Source organism: Pseudoliparis swirei, chromosome 7 (assembly GCF_029220125.1).
Source record: "Pseudoliparis swirei isolate HS2019 ecotype Mariana Trench chromosome 7, NWPU_hadal_v1, whole genome shotgun sequence".
In the NCBI taxonomy this organism is placed as follows: domain Eukaryota; kingdom Metazoa; phylum Chordata; class Actinopteri; order Perciformes; family Liparidae; genus Pseudoliparis; species Pseudoliparis swirei.
The window spans coordinates 28,120,878-28,138,030 of record NC_079394.1 but is presented as its reverse complement, the minus strand read 5'-3'; the positions used below and the strand labels follow the sequence as shown (position 1 = coordinate 28,138,030).

Below are 17,153 nucleotides of genomic sequence, written 5' to 3'. Positions count from 1 at the left end.
TCTGTCTTCTGTGAAAGTAAATGGATCATTTGGGGGTTGGGGGGGGGGGGGGGATTGTTTGGAACTTGGATACACTTTAGGTTTGAGGGGATCAGAAGAAAGTAGTTGTCAATGTTTTCAGGCACCTTATCAACCAAAGAGAAAATAGATTAATCAAGAATATTAAGATGAATTGATTGATCAGTTGATCCAGAATGCTGCAGATCATGTTCTCACTAAAACCAAGAACAGAGATCACATGACTCCTGTCTTAGCTGCTCTGCTCTGGCTCCCTGTAAAATCAAGAATAACATTTAAAACTCTTCTCTTAACCTACAAAGCCTTGATTGGTGATGCTCCATCATATCTTAAGGAGCTTGTAGTACCATATTGCCCCACTAGAGAGCTTGTAGTACCATATTGTGTGTGTGTGTGTGTGTGTGTGTGTGTGTGTGTGTGTGTGTGTGTGTGTGTGTGTGTGTGTGTGTGTGTGTGTGTGTGTGTGTGTGTGTGTGTGTGTGTGTGTGTGTGTGTTACCTTGCGGTCGTACGGCTCCCCTCGCAGCATCTCTGGCGCCATCCAGAAGGCCGAGCCCACCAGTGACAGCTTCCTGCCGGGGTCTTTAACCGGCGGCTCCACCACCTCCCGGGCCAGGCCGAAGTCCGTGACCAGGGCCTCGCGACCGCGAGACGTCACCCGGATCAGACAGTTCTGGACGGGAGGAGAATCACAGTGCGAGTGCAGTGTCATGCATGGCCACCAGAGGGCGCTGTGAGGTTTGATATCAGAGCAGGCGGCATCAGCAGCTCATCTGTTGTCCGTGTGGTCTTCAACAGGCCTGATCTTTGAAAGGGCCTCTTATCAGCTGGCTCAATAGGATCTGAGCCCAGTGCACGAAATAATTCACTCAGACCCCAAGTGGAGGACTCAGTGGTCCTGTAGGGTATCTCCATCCACTGACTGGCTGGCTGTTATCACCTTTGTAATAAGTATAGATATATATAACTAATCACAACGGCTTCCAAAGCTCCAGTTTTTCCATTATTAGAATTATTTCTAAAGTATTCTTTCTTTTAAACCACTCCCCTTTTTGCCCCCCCTGCACAATGACACTTACACACACACACACACACACACACACACAAAAAGACCTTCGCATATCACAAGATTGGGCATTGAATTATGAACATTTTGGCTTGAGTTGCATGCCAATTGGATACAAATTGACCGTGCTATGGTAAAAAGAAGATTTTGACCTTTTCATGACCTTGACCTTTGACCCGATTGATCCCAAAATCTAATCAAATGGTCCCCGGATAATAACCAATCATCCCACCAAATTTCATGCGATTCGGTTTAATACTTTTTGAGTTATGCGAGTAACACGCATACAAATAAATAAATAAATACACGGCGATCAACACATAACCTTCCGCATTCTCAATGCGACGGTAATAATAACAATTTCACATAATTGATGAAATGATGACGTCCAGGACTGACGTGTTAACTGTAACGAGACTGGTTCGCAGAGGCATAGTCCTACCTGAAGCGGTTATTTCTAGTTTAAAGCATATTTGTATTGACTATACAATGACCTTTTTATGACTATATGGCAGGGGTCACTAACAAGCGGAGCGCGGGTCGAGTCCAGACCCAGACGCTGTTGTCTGTGTGCCGACATCTTTAACTCGGCAGTCCAGGAAGCGCACCAAGCGGTGCACACTGTGATGCTACTCATCCAGATGTGTATTTTGATAAGCCTCGAGTGTGATACACACACACACACACACACACACACACACAGGAGAGAGACCCAACAGTCTGAGGTGTGTGTGAGTCAGAGTCGTTATTTCACGTGACGTGTGAATAAACAATAAATACGGGAACTGTGGACGGCTCAACCCAGAGTCTTCAGCCAAGAATGGACAGACTCTCCGTCCTTCACAGAGTCGAAAACCAGAGTCTCATTTTCAGAGACCGTGGAGATTAAAAAACTACGAGAGAAAGCGCAAATCTTTTGTCTCTCATTCACTTGTTTCATTGAAGGTGTTTTGTATGCTTTGTAATTCTCCTTGTTTGAATACTTCATTTTCAAAAAATGTTCATGTATCCACCGAGATGTCAGTTTGGTCATGGACATTTGGTTTCAAGTGGTGTAAATCCACTGGTGGACATGTGGTGGACCCTGTAGTGACCCGGGGGAGCAGCGCCTGTCGGCTCGTGTTCCTCCAGCTCCAGAGACTCAACGCTGTCCCGTCTCGTTGCAGCGCTGAGCAACACGGTCGCCACGGTGTGCAACCCTGCCGAGGTCGGCTGCATCGACGCCTACGGTTTCCCTCCGATGGAAGGCCTCCACCGCGGGTCCCTGAGCCACGACGAGGCCCTCGGCTTCCCCTCCAACGACCCCGGCTGCCTCGACATGCTCGACGCCGGCTTCTACCGCTCCGACCTCGGCCCGCTCGGAGCGGCGTCAACAAGGACTGCGGCCCTCCAAGAGACTCCAGATGGCGCTGCCCGACTCCTTCATCAGCGACGCGTCGGCGGGAACCTCGCCGTGGACTTCCAACCCGACGGACAGCGACGCACCACCACGGATCACCGGCGCCAAAATGGCGGTGTCCGTCAGACTTTGGGAGCTTGGCGGCGGCGAGCCCCACGGGTTTCTGGGAGCTCACCCGCGGCACCACACACAGCACACCGCAGCACTTCAGTCCGAGTGATCGTCCTCTTCCCTCATCCCACCTGGACAGAAGACTGACCTCACTGGAGAATCCACTTTGTTCAAGAAATATGAGATATGTGTAAATATATTTACTTGTTTGTTTTCAATTTGTTTGTGTCCTATGACATCAGTGATGTCTATCATATAGAACTAAAGTCTTGATTTCTCTCAAGAGTCTATAGCCATTTATTTTCTTCCCGTTTGGCGGTCCTGAGATGTGTCACGTCCAGGCGGAGGCCGAGGCGGAGCCGTCTGGCTCTTCCTCTCGTCTTGGAGCGACCGCACCTTGTCCTGCCGTTCTGTTCATCTGCCAAAACTGGCTCACTTTTCTGCCTCTATTCTCAGTCTTGAGTTGCTCGTCTTTGTTGTTTTGAAGTGGTACTTTTTACACTTCAAGTTTTGTTTACAGGTACTTTTTAGTAACCGGGCCGGTGCAAATGGTTGCTGGTCGCCCCCCAAGTCCACTTTGCTAGAGCGTGTGTGAAGAGCAACACGAGCACGGAGATGATCTTCCTCTTCATCTGGCCTCAAAGGTTCTCCTTAAAGCTCGTCTTCGGTTGGTCTGCTTGTTTAGTCATTGTTATCCCATTTAGTCCAACTCTCTTTTATTTGTCGTAAACATGTCAGAATATGCTCTTAAATCAAATCATGCCATGTTCAGCCCACTTAGCAAGCTGTTAGCAGTATTATCTCTTATTTAAAGCCACTTGGATGTTGTGTTGGATCTGCCTCCAGGAGGCCTCGTGTGATCTAGTCAACAGTTTCTCGTAGTAGCAGAAATGCAGGTTTTCTCTTGACTGAAGTCCAGAATTGTGAATTTTCAAAGGTTTTTCGGGTCGATAGGATGCAGTAGTCGTGTTTACTTAATTTATCTATGCATTGTGCTATGACTAGTTTGTTTCAGGGGTACATCATGTGTGTCTTGTCTATCGATGTAGTAATTTACCATGACGTGGTTACAGACCGGATTCACGCTTCGGAAACCATTACTAATTAATTTTCCACGCCCAGCATCGGAGGAGATATTCACTTCTGCATTTCATGTAAATAATTAGCAAATAGCCTTTAAAAAGTTTATGAACTGACCTCTTATACTTGTGAATCTATGTCGATACAAAGGTTTTAATTTTGATTCCTTGTCAAAAGGCAATAATTTGTAGATATGTACAGATATTTTGTTTTTTGCATTTTATCAGTTGACTTGGTGTTTGAATTGAGTTTCTCTCTTTGGAAAGTCACGCCCCCCCTCGGACACGGCTGAAACACGCATGCCAGCCGTGTCCCCCCCCCCCCCAGTGGTAACCACTGAAAACGGCTTTACCTGAAGACTTATTGATATTACTCAATGTTGCAATTTTGCCTTCAAAACTTGAAGCCATGTCTAAAAGATGTATCCTTCTCTTCTTTTCATATCTATATTTGTCTTGACGCTAAAGGGATGGCTGCTGCTCTTAGTGTGTGGAGAGCTAGTTTCTCTTTTTAATGCAATGTGCATAATGCAGTAGGTCCTCAAAGCTCGTGTAGCTTTAGCAGTGCAGTGATATTTATTTCACCTGTGGTTTGTACAAAGACTCAGAAAACTGTCAGAATGTAAAGGCCATTAAGTAGTAGAAGTAGGTTTTTCACCACCCTGTGAACTCTCAAAAATGTGATATTTTATTGATATCTCCGGTATGAGACGTGTGTGTGTGTGTGCAAGAAAGCACCAAACAAATTTATTTTATATTTTGTATTGTGTTTTGAAGTTTAAAAAGGAAAAACAAATAGCAGTTGTGGTTTTGGAAAAGAGAACTCGAGTCCTTTGAAAACACCTTTTTGTGAATAAAAAAACTTTAAAGTGTATATCCAGAAATATAGACAATCAAAAACTTCACTGAGAAATGTTCAAAAAGCTCTTTATTGTTTATAAGAATTGTACATAAGCATTGAGTTTTTTTTTTTTTGGTTAAACATTATTTTGTATTTCTGTTGTACTTTAATACCTTGTGTACAGATCCAGAAATAAAGCTCTGGAAAAGGTGCAGAGACGACCGCATGTTCTTTATCGACAAGAGATTCATAGAAGTAAACAACCTGCTACGTGATTATTCATACCATTACTTTGGAATCCGATTGGAAGTTTGTATTTAAGGTCAAAAAGTAAATTCTAGTTTGCCATAGAAATTGTAATGGCATAAGTCAGTTAAGTGTAGTTGAAATTGGAAAGTCATAGCATGTCCATAAAGAAATCAAGAAAGGTATAAAGTAAAGCCCTCTAAGGCAAATGTGTGATTTTGGGCTTTATAGATTCAGTATGATGAGGATAACAAAATGTTATATTCATATATATAAAAATACATTTATATATCTATATAGATATTAGAAGTAGCAGGAAAAAAGTCAGCAGTCATGTTCTGAAAAAAGAACCTTGTGAATAAAAACATAGAAAATATATCCAGATAGACAGTGAAAAATGTAACAATGAGAATTGATCAAGAAGCAATTTTTATTGTAAGAATTTTACATAAACCAATTAGGTTTTTCTCCCTTTTTGGTAAAAATCATTAAACATGTTCTGTTGTCCTTAAATACCTTGAGTACAGGTCCATGAACAGGTTCACCTGCATGTTCTTCATCATCACAGCACAGATGTTTACTCAGAGAAAACAAGACGGACCGAAACCGACCGCTTTACTGTTCATGCTATATTCTATTTAGAGACTTTCTACTGAATAAATTAGATTAAAATGTGGTCTTTTTTTGGAGGGGGTCAATGGAGACCCATTTGGATAATTACTAATCAATGCATTGTTGTATAACAGTCAGTATAATGGTCAGGCGCCATGGAATCCGACAGATGTTCAAACTTCCTAATTGTCGGAGCGACGGTGCTGAGGCTGAAACAGATCAGGCATCGTCACCGCCGTCGAGAGTGAGCACGAGTCCTAAAAGTGCTCAGACTCGTGGACTTTGACCAGCGCCAGTCTCATGGCACCGCGTGTGAACCGAGACCGTCGACACAAACACAATTCACTGGTGTGGTCGTCTGAGCGGAACGGGCAGAGTGAGAAAGTCCTCGGCCAAGGTCACTTCCACGCCGCTGTCCTGCAGCGCGCGCTCCGCCTGCCGCTTGAGCTCCGCCACGTCGTCCTCGTCCCCGTCCTGGTGCGAGGGGCCGGGTTTGTACCTCTGGCTGAAGTGGGTCAGCACCAGCCTCTGCAGGCCCGGGCCACCGCGGCCGCCATCCCGGGCGTACTGTGTCCGCGGTCCTCCGCTTTGGCTCGGTGCTCGTCCCCGAGCGTGGCCTCGTGGACCAGGACGTCCGCCCCGCCGCACAGCCTCAGCGCGCCGTCGCCCACGGCCGAGCTGCAGTCGCCGAAGACGCAGACTTTACGACCCGGAATGGCCTCTTCCAGCACCTCGCTGGACAGAACCACGCGGCCGCTGGCCAGCGTTACTGGCTTGCCGGCTTTCAGCTGCGCATAAAGCGGACCCGGTTTCAGGCCTGGGACACACACACACACACACACACACAGTGTTAATTCACAATAATCCACACATACCATTTGGAGGATTCACTCTCTGTAATAGCATCTTGTGTCAGAGTGGGTGAGTCTTGTGTACATCAGATCTAAATTTGGGTGACGTAAAAAAGGAAATAGAAAAAGCTTTCGTATAGTACGTCAAGCAAAAGTCAGTCAGTCATACACAATGTCATATGCAACAAAAAACATATTCAGAAACATGTCTTAGTCTACATGTCAATAAAAAACATATTCAGAAACATGTCTTAGTATACATGTCAATAAAAAACATATTCAGAAACATGTCAATAAAAAACATATTCAGAAACATGTCTTAGTATACATGTCAATAAAAAACATATTCAGAAACATGTCTTAGTCTACATGTCAATAAAAACATATTCAGAAACATGTCTTAGTATACATGTCAATAAAAAACATATTCAGAAACATGTCAATAAAAACATATTCAGAAACATGTCTTAGTCTACATGTCAATAAAAACATATTCAGAAACATGTCTTAGTCTACATGTCAATAAAAACATATTCAGAAACATGTCTTAGTATACATGTCAATAAAAACATATTCAGAAACATGTCTTCAGAAACATGTCTTAGTATACATGTCAATAAAAAATATATTCAGAAACATGTCTTAGTCTACATGTCAATAAAAAACATATTCAGAAACATGTCAATAAAAACATATTCAGAAACATGTCTTAGTCTACATGTCAATAAAAAACATATTCAGAAACATGTCTTAGTCTACATGTCAATAAAAACATATTCAGAAACATGTCTTAACATGTCAATAAAAACATATTCAGAAACATGTCTTAGTCTACATGTCAATAACAAACATATTCAGAAACGTGTCTTAAAGGAGATTTCCGCGGTCAGTCATCCTCCCTGCAGCTGTGCCACGCAGACACCAGGAGCATTGAAGACGTACCTAGTTCCTTCAGGAGCTCAGTCTTCAGTCTCCCGGGTCGATCGTGCTCCATAATGCAAAACCCGAAGGAGGGGATGCGGTGGAACAGCCTGAAGGCCTTGACCACGAACCTCCGGTCCTCAAAGAGGAGGTAGGAGTCGCTGGAGGCGTCCAGGACCACGGTCCGGCCCGGCTGCTCCTGTGGGTGCGGAGGGCCGCTCACCTGAAGACACGCCGGACATCGAGAGGATGACGCTGGGCGAAGAACATCGGGACCGACTTTCAAACAAGTTCAGATGAATTACTGGGAGTCACGCCACAGATTTACTTCGTTGACATTTGGAGACGTTTTGCAAAGACGATGCGATAGGCCGACGCCCACGACATCCCCGGAGTCCTTGTGACTTCACGTCTCATGGGGTCACCGGACCCGATGAGACGGCACAGATCCATCCGCCTGATGGAGCAGCGAGGTCTGGGTCCTGGAATTCCTGCTACCGACTACGCCACTGGCCTGTTGAGACTCCGCCCACTGTTGAGACTCCGCCCTCTCCTCCTCTACTCGAACTATTCATCCTCTGTCATATTCATTGAATGTGTTTTAACTCTAATGATTCTTTCTGGTCATGGCGTCTCTATTGTTCTGTCCATCCTGGAGAGGGATCCTCCTCTGTTCTCTCCTGAAGGGTTATTTGGGAGTTTTTCCTGATCCGATGTGAGGTTAAAGGTCAAAGGTCAGGGATGTCTACGTGTACAGATTGTAAAGCACTCTGAGACAAATTCGTAATTTGTGAAATTGGGCTCTACAAATAAACCGAATTGAATTGAATACTTTGGCGTTCAGGGTGGAGTTTGGTGTAATAAAATAAAGTGATTTGAATGTGTGTATGGGAGGTAAATAAGAGCAACTTTTAGAACATGACATGAAAACCAGTCGGTTACCTCCGGGCTGAGGTGTCCCTCTTCTGGACTCTGGTCCGCTGTGGGCTCCAGCTCATGGACTGCAGCAACACGACGAGAACAACACAACAGGTACCATGACTTACGGTGCGTGAGGCTGGAGGTGGAACATGTGTCTGCTGTGTAAACTACAGAGTGTGTTGTATTCTCCAGATCATAAAAGCGGAGCTGTGATTTGCTCCCGACGAGCGAAAACCTGATGACGTGTTGCTAAAAATATAGTATTTATATTTATTGCAACGGCTACATGTTACATAAATAAACAAAACCGATGGGTGTTCAAGATACATGTCAAGCCACATGTGTCTGTGTGGGTATAAAGCCATAAATATCAGAATGAAGTGTCGTATCTCCTCCTGAAGGTTGAACTCCCAAAGGTGTGCATGTCTACAGATCAGAGGTGGTACCTCCTACCTGCATACGGGAAGAGCAGCTGGGACCCCGTGAGGCCGAGGGCCACCCGTAAGAAGTGGCGGAGCCCCCGCGGCCCGTAGACCTCCACACAGCTCGGGGGCTGCTGCTCCGCGTTGGTGTTGAGGCTCACGGTGCAGAGGAGGCCGGGCAGGCCCAACAGGTGGTCCCCGTGCAGGTGAGAGATGAACACCTTGGTGATCCCACCTGAGGAGCAACAGGACCACAGGCATGGGGGAACCAACTCTCGCTCTCTCAAACTTTTTATGTATCTCTCTCTCTTTCAAACTTGTTTTGTATCTCTCTCTCTCTCTCTCAACTTTTTTTGTATCTCTCTCTCAAACTTTTTTTGTATCTCTCTCTCTCTTTCAAACTCGTTTTCTCTCTCTCTCTCTCTCTCTCAAACGTTTGATGTTGTTCCCTCTCAAACCTTTTTTTGTATCTCTCTCTCTCTTTTAAACTTGTTTTGTATCTCTCTCTCAAACTTTGTTTCTCTCTCTCTTTCAAACGTTTTATGTAGCTCTCTCTCTCTCAAACCTTTTCTCTCTCTCTCTTTAAAACGTTTTATGTAGCTCTCTCTCTCAAACCTTTTCTCTCTCTCTCTCTTTCAAACGTTTTATGTAGCTCTCTCTCTCAAACCTTTTCTCTCTCTCTCTCAAACTTTTTTGTATCTCTCTCTTTCAAACGTGTTATGTAGCTCTCTCTCTTTCTCTCTCAAACGTGTTTTGTATTTATGATCCTTTCAGACTTGGTGAGACTTCCCGATGCCAGTGACATCAAACACACTCTAACCGGGGGTCAGGATACAGAACATATTGGGAGACATATATTACATTATCATATCAAAGACCATTGATCTACAGGCAGGTTAACACACATGAATCCAGGCTTGTGTTTATTCACTTCGTAGTAACATCCTCTTGGGCCCATATGGTGCGGATATGGGCTCCGAACACACAATCAACCAGGTCTTCATTTGAATATCACCAGAGGTGCAATGTTTACATCTGGTGTCGGCGTGGGGCCCCTGAATGAGTTCAGACAGAGGGTCACCGGTCGTAAACGCCAAAGATGACCACTCAGGACCCGTGTTCTGTCACACCTGGCCCTCTGCTTATCGTCCCAGCGATGGCCTCGATGCTTTCATCTGATCTTACAGCCACTCTCCCTGTCGGCCGGCCTGATGGATGCCTTGTTGCTTTCCTGTTGTTGTAGTCTAATGGAACTGGGGTCCCCTTTGATCTGTTTTATTACTAACATTCCGCATTCGCTCTTTCCCGGCCTGGTCTACGGATCCTCTTGCTACTCCCAGAAAAATTCGCATTTATTTGTCCCACTTCTAACACCCTCTCTTGTGAATTTTGATAAACCAAGCCTCTTTAATATTCCAATTACTTTTATGCAAATGGTACTTAATTTGTTTCCCTTATTATCAGTTATCTGTGTTAACCCGACTACTCCTCACAGTAGAAACCGTTGAAGATAATTGGTCACGGTTGATGGGAGAAAAGCCCTCCAAATATACACCAGGGCATACAGCGGTTTCCAAGGCCATTCCACTTGAGGACAGATTGGCACTGGTTATGGGCAAGAGAATATTAATCTTGTCCCTAATAGTTAAAATCTTTTCATTAAAGAAGTTCATAAAGTCATTACCACTGAGGTTTATAGGAATGCTCGGCTCCACAGAGCTGTGACTCTCTGTCAGCCTGGCTACAGTGCTGAAGAGAAACCTGGGGTTGTTTTTATTTTTTTCTATTACTGATGAGTAATAGGCTGCTCTGGCATTACGGAGGGCCTTCTTATATGTTTTAAGACTATCTCGCCAAACTAAGCGGGATTCTTGAGATTAGTTGAATGCCATATGCTCAAGCTTCGTGACGTTGCTTCAGTTTGCGGGTCTGAGGTTATACCAGGAGCAAACCTCCTCTTCCTCACTGTCTTCTTCTTCAGAGGGGCTATCGAGTCCAGTGTCATTCTCAGAGAGCCTGTGGCACTGTCAACAAGATGATCAATCTGGGACGGACTAAAGTTAGACCAGGAGTCCTCTGTTATATTGAGACGTGGTATCGAATCAAATACAGAAGGAATCACTTCTTTAAATTTAGCTACAGCACTGTCAGTTAGACATCTGGTGTAGAAACTTTTGACTAACGGAGTATACTCCGGTAGTATAAATTCAAAAGTTATGAGGTTGTGGTCTGACAGAAGAGGATTCTGTGGGAAGACGTTCAAATGCTCAATGTCAACGCCATAAGTAAGAACAAGATCAAGCGTGTGGCCAAAGCTGTGAGTGGGTTTCTGTACTCTCTGACAGAAGCCAATCGAGTCCAACAAGGAGATGAATGCAGCACTAAGGCAATCATTATCAACATCCACATGGATATTAAAATCTCCAACAATAATAACTTTATCGGTTTTAAGAACCAAACTTGATATAAATTCTGAGAATTCAGATATAAACTCTGAATATGGACCTGGTGGCGGTACAGAATCACAAATCGAATTGGCTGTAGTGTTTTCCAGGTTGGATGTGAAAGACTAAGAACAAGGCTTTCAAATGAGGTGTAGTGTAATTTTGGTTGAGGATTAATTAATAGGCTCGATTCAAAGATGGCTACTCCACCTCCTCGACCGGTGCCTCGAGGAATGTGAGTATTAATATGACTTGGAGGAGTCGATTCATTCAGGCAGACATATTCTTCATGGCTCAGCCAGGTTTCAGTTAGGCAACATAAATCAATGTGATTATCTGATATTAAATCATTTAGTAACACAGCTTTAGATGACAGAGATCGAATATTTAGGAGACCACATTTAATAGACCTATTTTGTTGCACTGCTGAAATAATGGTGTTAACTTGTATAAGGTTATTGTGTAACTCCTCTTCTGCTTACTTTTGATTTATTTAATTGAAGTGGCCGTGGGACAGACACAGTCTCTACTCTAGAGTCATGGGTGGGTAACTGCTCGAATGGAAGAGCAGAGAAGGGTGATAAACTACAACTCTGCTCCCGGTTCCTGATCTGAACCCTGGGTTGTCATGGATTAAGTCCGGTGATCAACTTGGTCATATTCGCAGAAATGAGACGCGCTCCGTCCAACGTGGGATGAATGCCGTCTCTCCTCATCAGATCAGGTTTTCCCCAGAAAGTCTTCCAGTTGTCTACGTAGCCCACATTATTCGCTGGGCACCACCTGTGGTTTATATTTGTGTGATGTGATGACTGTGCTGCTGTGCGAGTGATGCTAGCGTGTCTACGTGCAGATGTGCCGGATGTGTGTGTGTGTGTGTTTAGGTGTGTGTGTGTGTGTGTGTGTGGACGTCTGGCTCTGCGAAATGAGGTGACCTCTTTTTATTTATTTGTACGTATTTATTTTTCCTGTGCTGTATGGGCGTCCCAGTGGGAGGGGTGGGTGGGGTGTGTTGTCTGTTTGTTTATGTCAACAAAAAGATGGAAAACAATGGAGGCGTCAGTTGAAGTGCATGTTTGCTGTTTTTTGTGCCCGTCAATATTTCCAAATAAATTTTAAAAACGCGGAAATCGTAGTTCAGATCAGAGATTCAAGAGCGTTTATTATGAAATCTGATTTCTTTTTTTTAGATTCAGGAAATTGAAAAAATTGAAAAAAAGAGGCTGTGATTGTGTGCGGCGGATCCGTAACATTGGTCAAAACCCGGTAATCGCGTTGTTATCTGAATCAAGCCAACAACAACAATAAGAGAACCTGCCTGTCCACACTCTCTCAATCCTCTTTGATCTCCCCCCTCCGTCTCCGTCTCTCAGCTGATCAATGCGAGGTAATTTCACATGGTCGTTCCCTCAGATCTTCTATAAAAAAAAAAAAATCTGCCACATAAATTCTTCAGGCTGGCTGGGCAAGGAAAGCCTGTGGAGCTGCTGCATGCGAGATCAGTGACCTTCCGTTTAACTTGCAGTCAATCAGACATCAGACAATCAGCCAGGCGGCCGAGGCTCGCCGGCTGGAGCGCTGCTGGTCTCGACGTCCCTCAGGTCCGCTGCAGTCAGCCGCTACAAGCCACTCTGAATGCATAACACAGAGATTATGACACGCGTTCACCAAGAAAATGGAATAAATAATAATAATGATGTATTCAAGTCGGTGTTTCGGTCAGCCTCTCGGATAAAGGCCTCCGGTCTCGTGAGGCTGTAGACTTCAAGTCGATACCACTTCCTGTCTGGGCTGCTTCCTCCACTGCGGTTGCTTCCGCTGCTCTCGACCGATATGCTGAGCGACTCCACGCTGGTCGTCAATCCGGGATGAGTCAGCTGTCAGTCGGTGTTAGAGAGACCCGGTGGCTTGTCTTTCTGATTCAAATCAATAAAAATGGGTGAAGATAATAATAAGTCCAGGAACACACCTGTTACCTGCAAATTATCTTAAAGTCAAATCCAGACCCGCCCACCCCATTAATGTAAGACCTGTGATTGGACACACAGCCACTACATTTAAAGAGCTATATTTTTACTTTTTCGGAACATGTAGGTTGTAATCATACATTTCAATTTCAATTTGGTAGAAGCTAAAACTATAATAAGACCCCCAGAGTGTTGCTGGGCAGACAAATAAACATTGTCCACAGTCCCCTGGTGTCAGCTGCTCCAATCACAGGCCAAGAAAAACTAGCTTTCCCCGGCTGCGCTAAGTGCTAGCATATAGAGCAGAAGTTATAGAAACATGTTTTACCGTTACAAAGCGATCCCAGATGTTATATGTAATATAATACGCCGCTTAAAGTCATGACGCTATTGTTGCGATTATAATAATAATTCAAACTTATATAGCGCTTTTATAAGTACACAGACGTTTATTTATATGTTAAACGCGTAATGTTAGAGGCTTAATTATAATAAATGTTATAATGCTGCAAAGCTTCAAATGGCAGCAATGGCAGAAAAAAAAACTTGAATACCCAGAAATCATGTAACGCAAACACCAAATTAATAAAAGGGCCAAAATAATCTTCAGTTGTGTGAGGAATGGTTCCCACATTTTGGAATATATGTGCATTCGCTTTCCTGCAGTGTGTTTCATATTACATTACATCTGGAGCTGGAGCATCGTTGGAGGTCGTTAGCTCAGCATAGCACAACCAATAACAGCCCCGCTGTGTCCAATCTCCTCAAATATCCATAAAAAGCTCCATATATCATGCAACAAAAAAAAAATGACAAAGGTACCAATCTTCCTCTTGGCAAGAACATAAATAAACACCTTCAGGAGAAACAGCTGGACTCTGGTGATACAGTGACTGATTGTCCACTTGGATGTCCTTATACGCAGAGTTCCCCTGAATCACTCGCTGCTCATCGAGGAACAATTGTATTATTATTACCTTCGCATTGAAAATGCGGAAGGTTATGTTTTGATCGCCGTGTATTTATTTATTTATTTATTTGTATGCGTGTTACTCGCATAACTCAAAAAGCATTAAACCGAATCGCTTGAAATTTGGTGGGATGATTGGTTATTATCCGGGGACCATTTGATTCGATTTTGGGATTGATCGGGTCAAAGGTCAAGGTCAAGGTCATGAAAAGGTCAAAATCTTCTTTTTACCAGTCAATTTTTATCCAATTGGCATGCAACTAATGCCAAAATGTTCATAATTCAATGCACAATCTTGTGATATGCGAAGGTATGCGCTCTACCGAATGCCCATTCTAGTTATTATTAGTAGTAGTAGTAGTATTATTACTGCAAAGAACTTGAAGCCGTGGTTTCTGCAAAGTGGCTTTACTGTGAGGCTGAAGAGATGAGAGCATGAAACTCACCGGGAGGAGAGCTGGATAAGTGGAGCCTGCTATGCTAAAAGGGCTGTGTGTGTGTGTGTGTGTGTGTATTAGTGTGTGTGCTCATTCTGTCTTTGCGATCTCTGTGACACAGACAGACGTCCACGCATCCCAATCAAAAGTGAGAGAATAATCGTCGTCATCGCGCTCGTGCACGGAGAAACTGCCGATGTCGCCGTTTCAACACGACCGGGAATTTATTGTGTTTTCGCGAGCGGTGCTGGAAACGTACATCTTTGTTCGTAAATCTACCGTTTATATATTTCATATTCGATCAGCGGAGCAGGAACAGAAACAGAATATGTATCGTCACGCCGTAATTCTTCTTCACATCTGTTGTCCTCTGACTTCCGGCCCCATCCACCAAGGGAACATTCAATATTTAAGCAAACATTTGCCAGATAAACTGCTATTCTCCTTTTTTTAACATGTCACCAGCCATCACTGCCCATCGCTGTTGAATAATATAACAGGCCGAGCCCACAATGGTGTCAGGTGTGTGTGTGTGTTTGTGTGTGTGTGTGTGTGTGTCTCAGATGAGTCTGGATGAGACACACGATTGGTTATTGCACCAGCTGTGAATGATGTTGGATTTCCCGCGTCCCACAATGCTTTGCTGTTTCCTCCAGCGCCAAGACATCAGCATTTAATGGCTTCTGTCTTCCCACCAGCCTTCGGACCTCGATGACCCACGTCCCGAGGCTGAAACTTGTTTACGCTCTCTCAGACTGTGTCGTCTCTCCTCTGCCTGATGAAAAACAAACTAATCCTTCTGTAGAAATAATTCAACGCTTTGGATGAGAGATATAAAAACAACGTGGAGAACAATGCACCGATTTATTGGGTTTAGGTACGATTCTGTCACGAAGAAGCCCGAGGGACGAGCCGACGTGGACGCTGCTCTGCTCCGTGGTTACAGTGAGGTGTGCATTTACATTATTCTGCTCTTTTCTTTGGTATATTTTAGTGGTTTTCGAGATATGCACATGCAAAGGAAAAGATGTTCACATAGTACGTACACAAAGGTACTCAGACAAAAAACATAAAAATTAGGGCTGTGAAACTATTACAATTTTTAATCGGGTTAATCACAGGTTTTTGTGGATTAATCATGATTAATCACATATTACCGATATTCTCGGTATATTTTGTGATAACATAGAGATTTATGACAAAAGACGGATATATACATTTATACATTCTTCTATACAATGGTGCTGCAACTCAGCAGTTATTTAGCAGTTTTCTTCCATATGGAACATTAATACATCTTCATCCTAAACAGAATGTTTAACCCTCCTGTTACCTTTCGGGTCAATTTGACCCCATTCAATGTTTAATGTCAGTGTTCTTTGGGGTCAATTTGACCGCAGGCTGTTTTTCACTGTGAAACATATAAGAAATATCAACTTTTTTATTTATTTAAAGGGCTATTTAGGTTGTCAACAAACAAACATAAAGTACCTCACACTTAAACTTGGGAAACAATATTAATTCTAATAATTTTCTGGAGGTTTTAATTGCTGGGGTCAAATTGACCCCGAGGGTAAAATATGTTAGTAAATGTAAAGGTAACAGGAGGGTTAAACAGAAATTTTTTCTCTTGTTTGTCAACCATTAACTCCACCATGATACAATCTAAAGGCCTCTAGTCTTCCTCTAGCAGCTGCTGAGGCAAACTGACTGTGTGGGTTTCTTCATGAACTGGGCCGTGATGAAAGGGACGGGGGACACCGCTGCAAAGCTGAAACCTCACCGGCCCGGACAGGGGACAGATTGACAAGTGACTTTTTCCGGTACTCCCAACTCTGGAAACTATGTTTTCAAGAGACAGAAATGACATGCTTTAATTGATAAAATTTGTTTAATAAAAATTTAAAAAAATTCCCCCAAAAAAAAAAAAAATGGAAAACTATTTTAAATTCCCGGGGGTTTCTATTTTGAATGCCATATGCGTTCAAGCTTCGTGACGTTTGCTTCAGTTTTGGGTCTGAGGGTTATACCAGGAGCAAACATCCTCTTCCTCACTGTCTTCTTCTTCAGAGGGGCTATCGAGTCCAGTGTCATTCTCAAAGAGCCTGTGGCACTGTCAACAAGATGATCAATCTGGGACGGACTAAAGTTCGACCAGGTGTCCTCTGTTATATTGAGACGTGGTATCGAATCAAATACAGAAGGAATCACTTCTTTAAATTTAGCTACAGCACTGTCAGTTAGACATCTGGTGTAGAAACTTTTGACTAACGGAGTATACTCGGTAGTATAAATTCAAAAGATTATGAGGTTGTGGTCTGACAGAAGAGGATTCTGTGGGAAGACGTTCAAATGCTCAATGTCAACGCCATAAGTAAGAACAAGATCAAGCGTGTGGCCAAAGCTGTGAGTGGGTTTCTGTACTCTCTGACAGAAGCCAATCGAGTCCAACAAGGAGATGAATGCAGCACTAAGGCAATCATTATCAACATCCACATGGATATTAAAATCTCCAACAATAATAACTTTATCGGTTTAAGAACCAAACTTGATATAAATTCTGAGAATTCAGATATAAACTCTGAATATGGACCTGGTGGCGGTACAGAATCACAAATCGAATTGGCTGTGGTGTTTTCCAGGTTGGATGTGAAAGACTAAGAACAAGGCTTTCAAATGAGGGGTAGTGTAATATTGGTTGAGGATTAATTAGAGCTCGATTCAAAGATGGCTGCTACTCCACCTCCTCGACGGTGCCTCGGGAATGTGAGTATTAATATGACTTGGAGGAGTCGATTCATTCAGGCAGACATATTCTTCATGGCTCAGCCAGGTTTCAGTTAGGCAAC

General features: G+C 43.6%; 1 protein-coding gene and 2 pseudogenes across 1 annotated transcript in view; 1 reads left to right on the top strand and 2 right to left on the bottom strand.

Annotated features, from left to right (window-relative positions):
- The window catches only part of LOC130196709 (zinc phosphodiesterase ELAC protein 1-like), a 146,843-nt pseudogene that overhangs the window by 10,707 nt on the left and 118,983 nt on the right, over positions 1–17,153 (top strand).
- Positions 1–17,153, bottom strand: part of LOC130196680 (NACHT, LRR and PYD domains-containing protein 12-like) — a 102,381-nt gene that overhangs the window by 26,708 nt on the left and 58,520 nt on the right. The window lies entirely within an intron of this gene.
- On the bottom strand, positions 4,583–8,797 carry LOC130196729 (zinc phosphodiesterase ELAC protein 1-like; annotated as a pseudogene).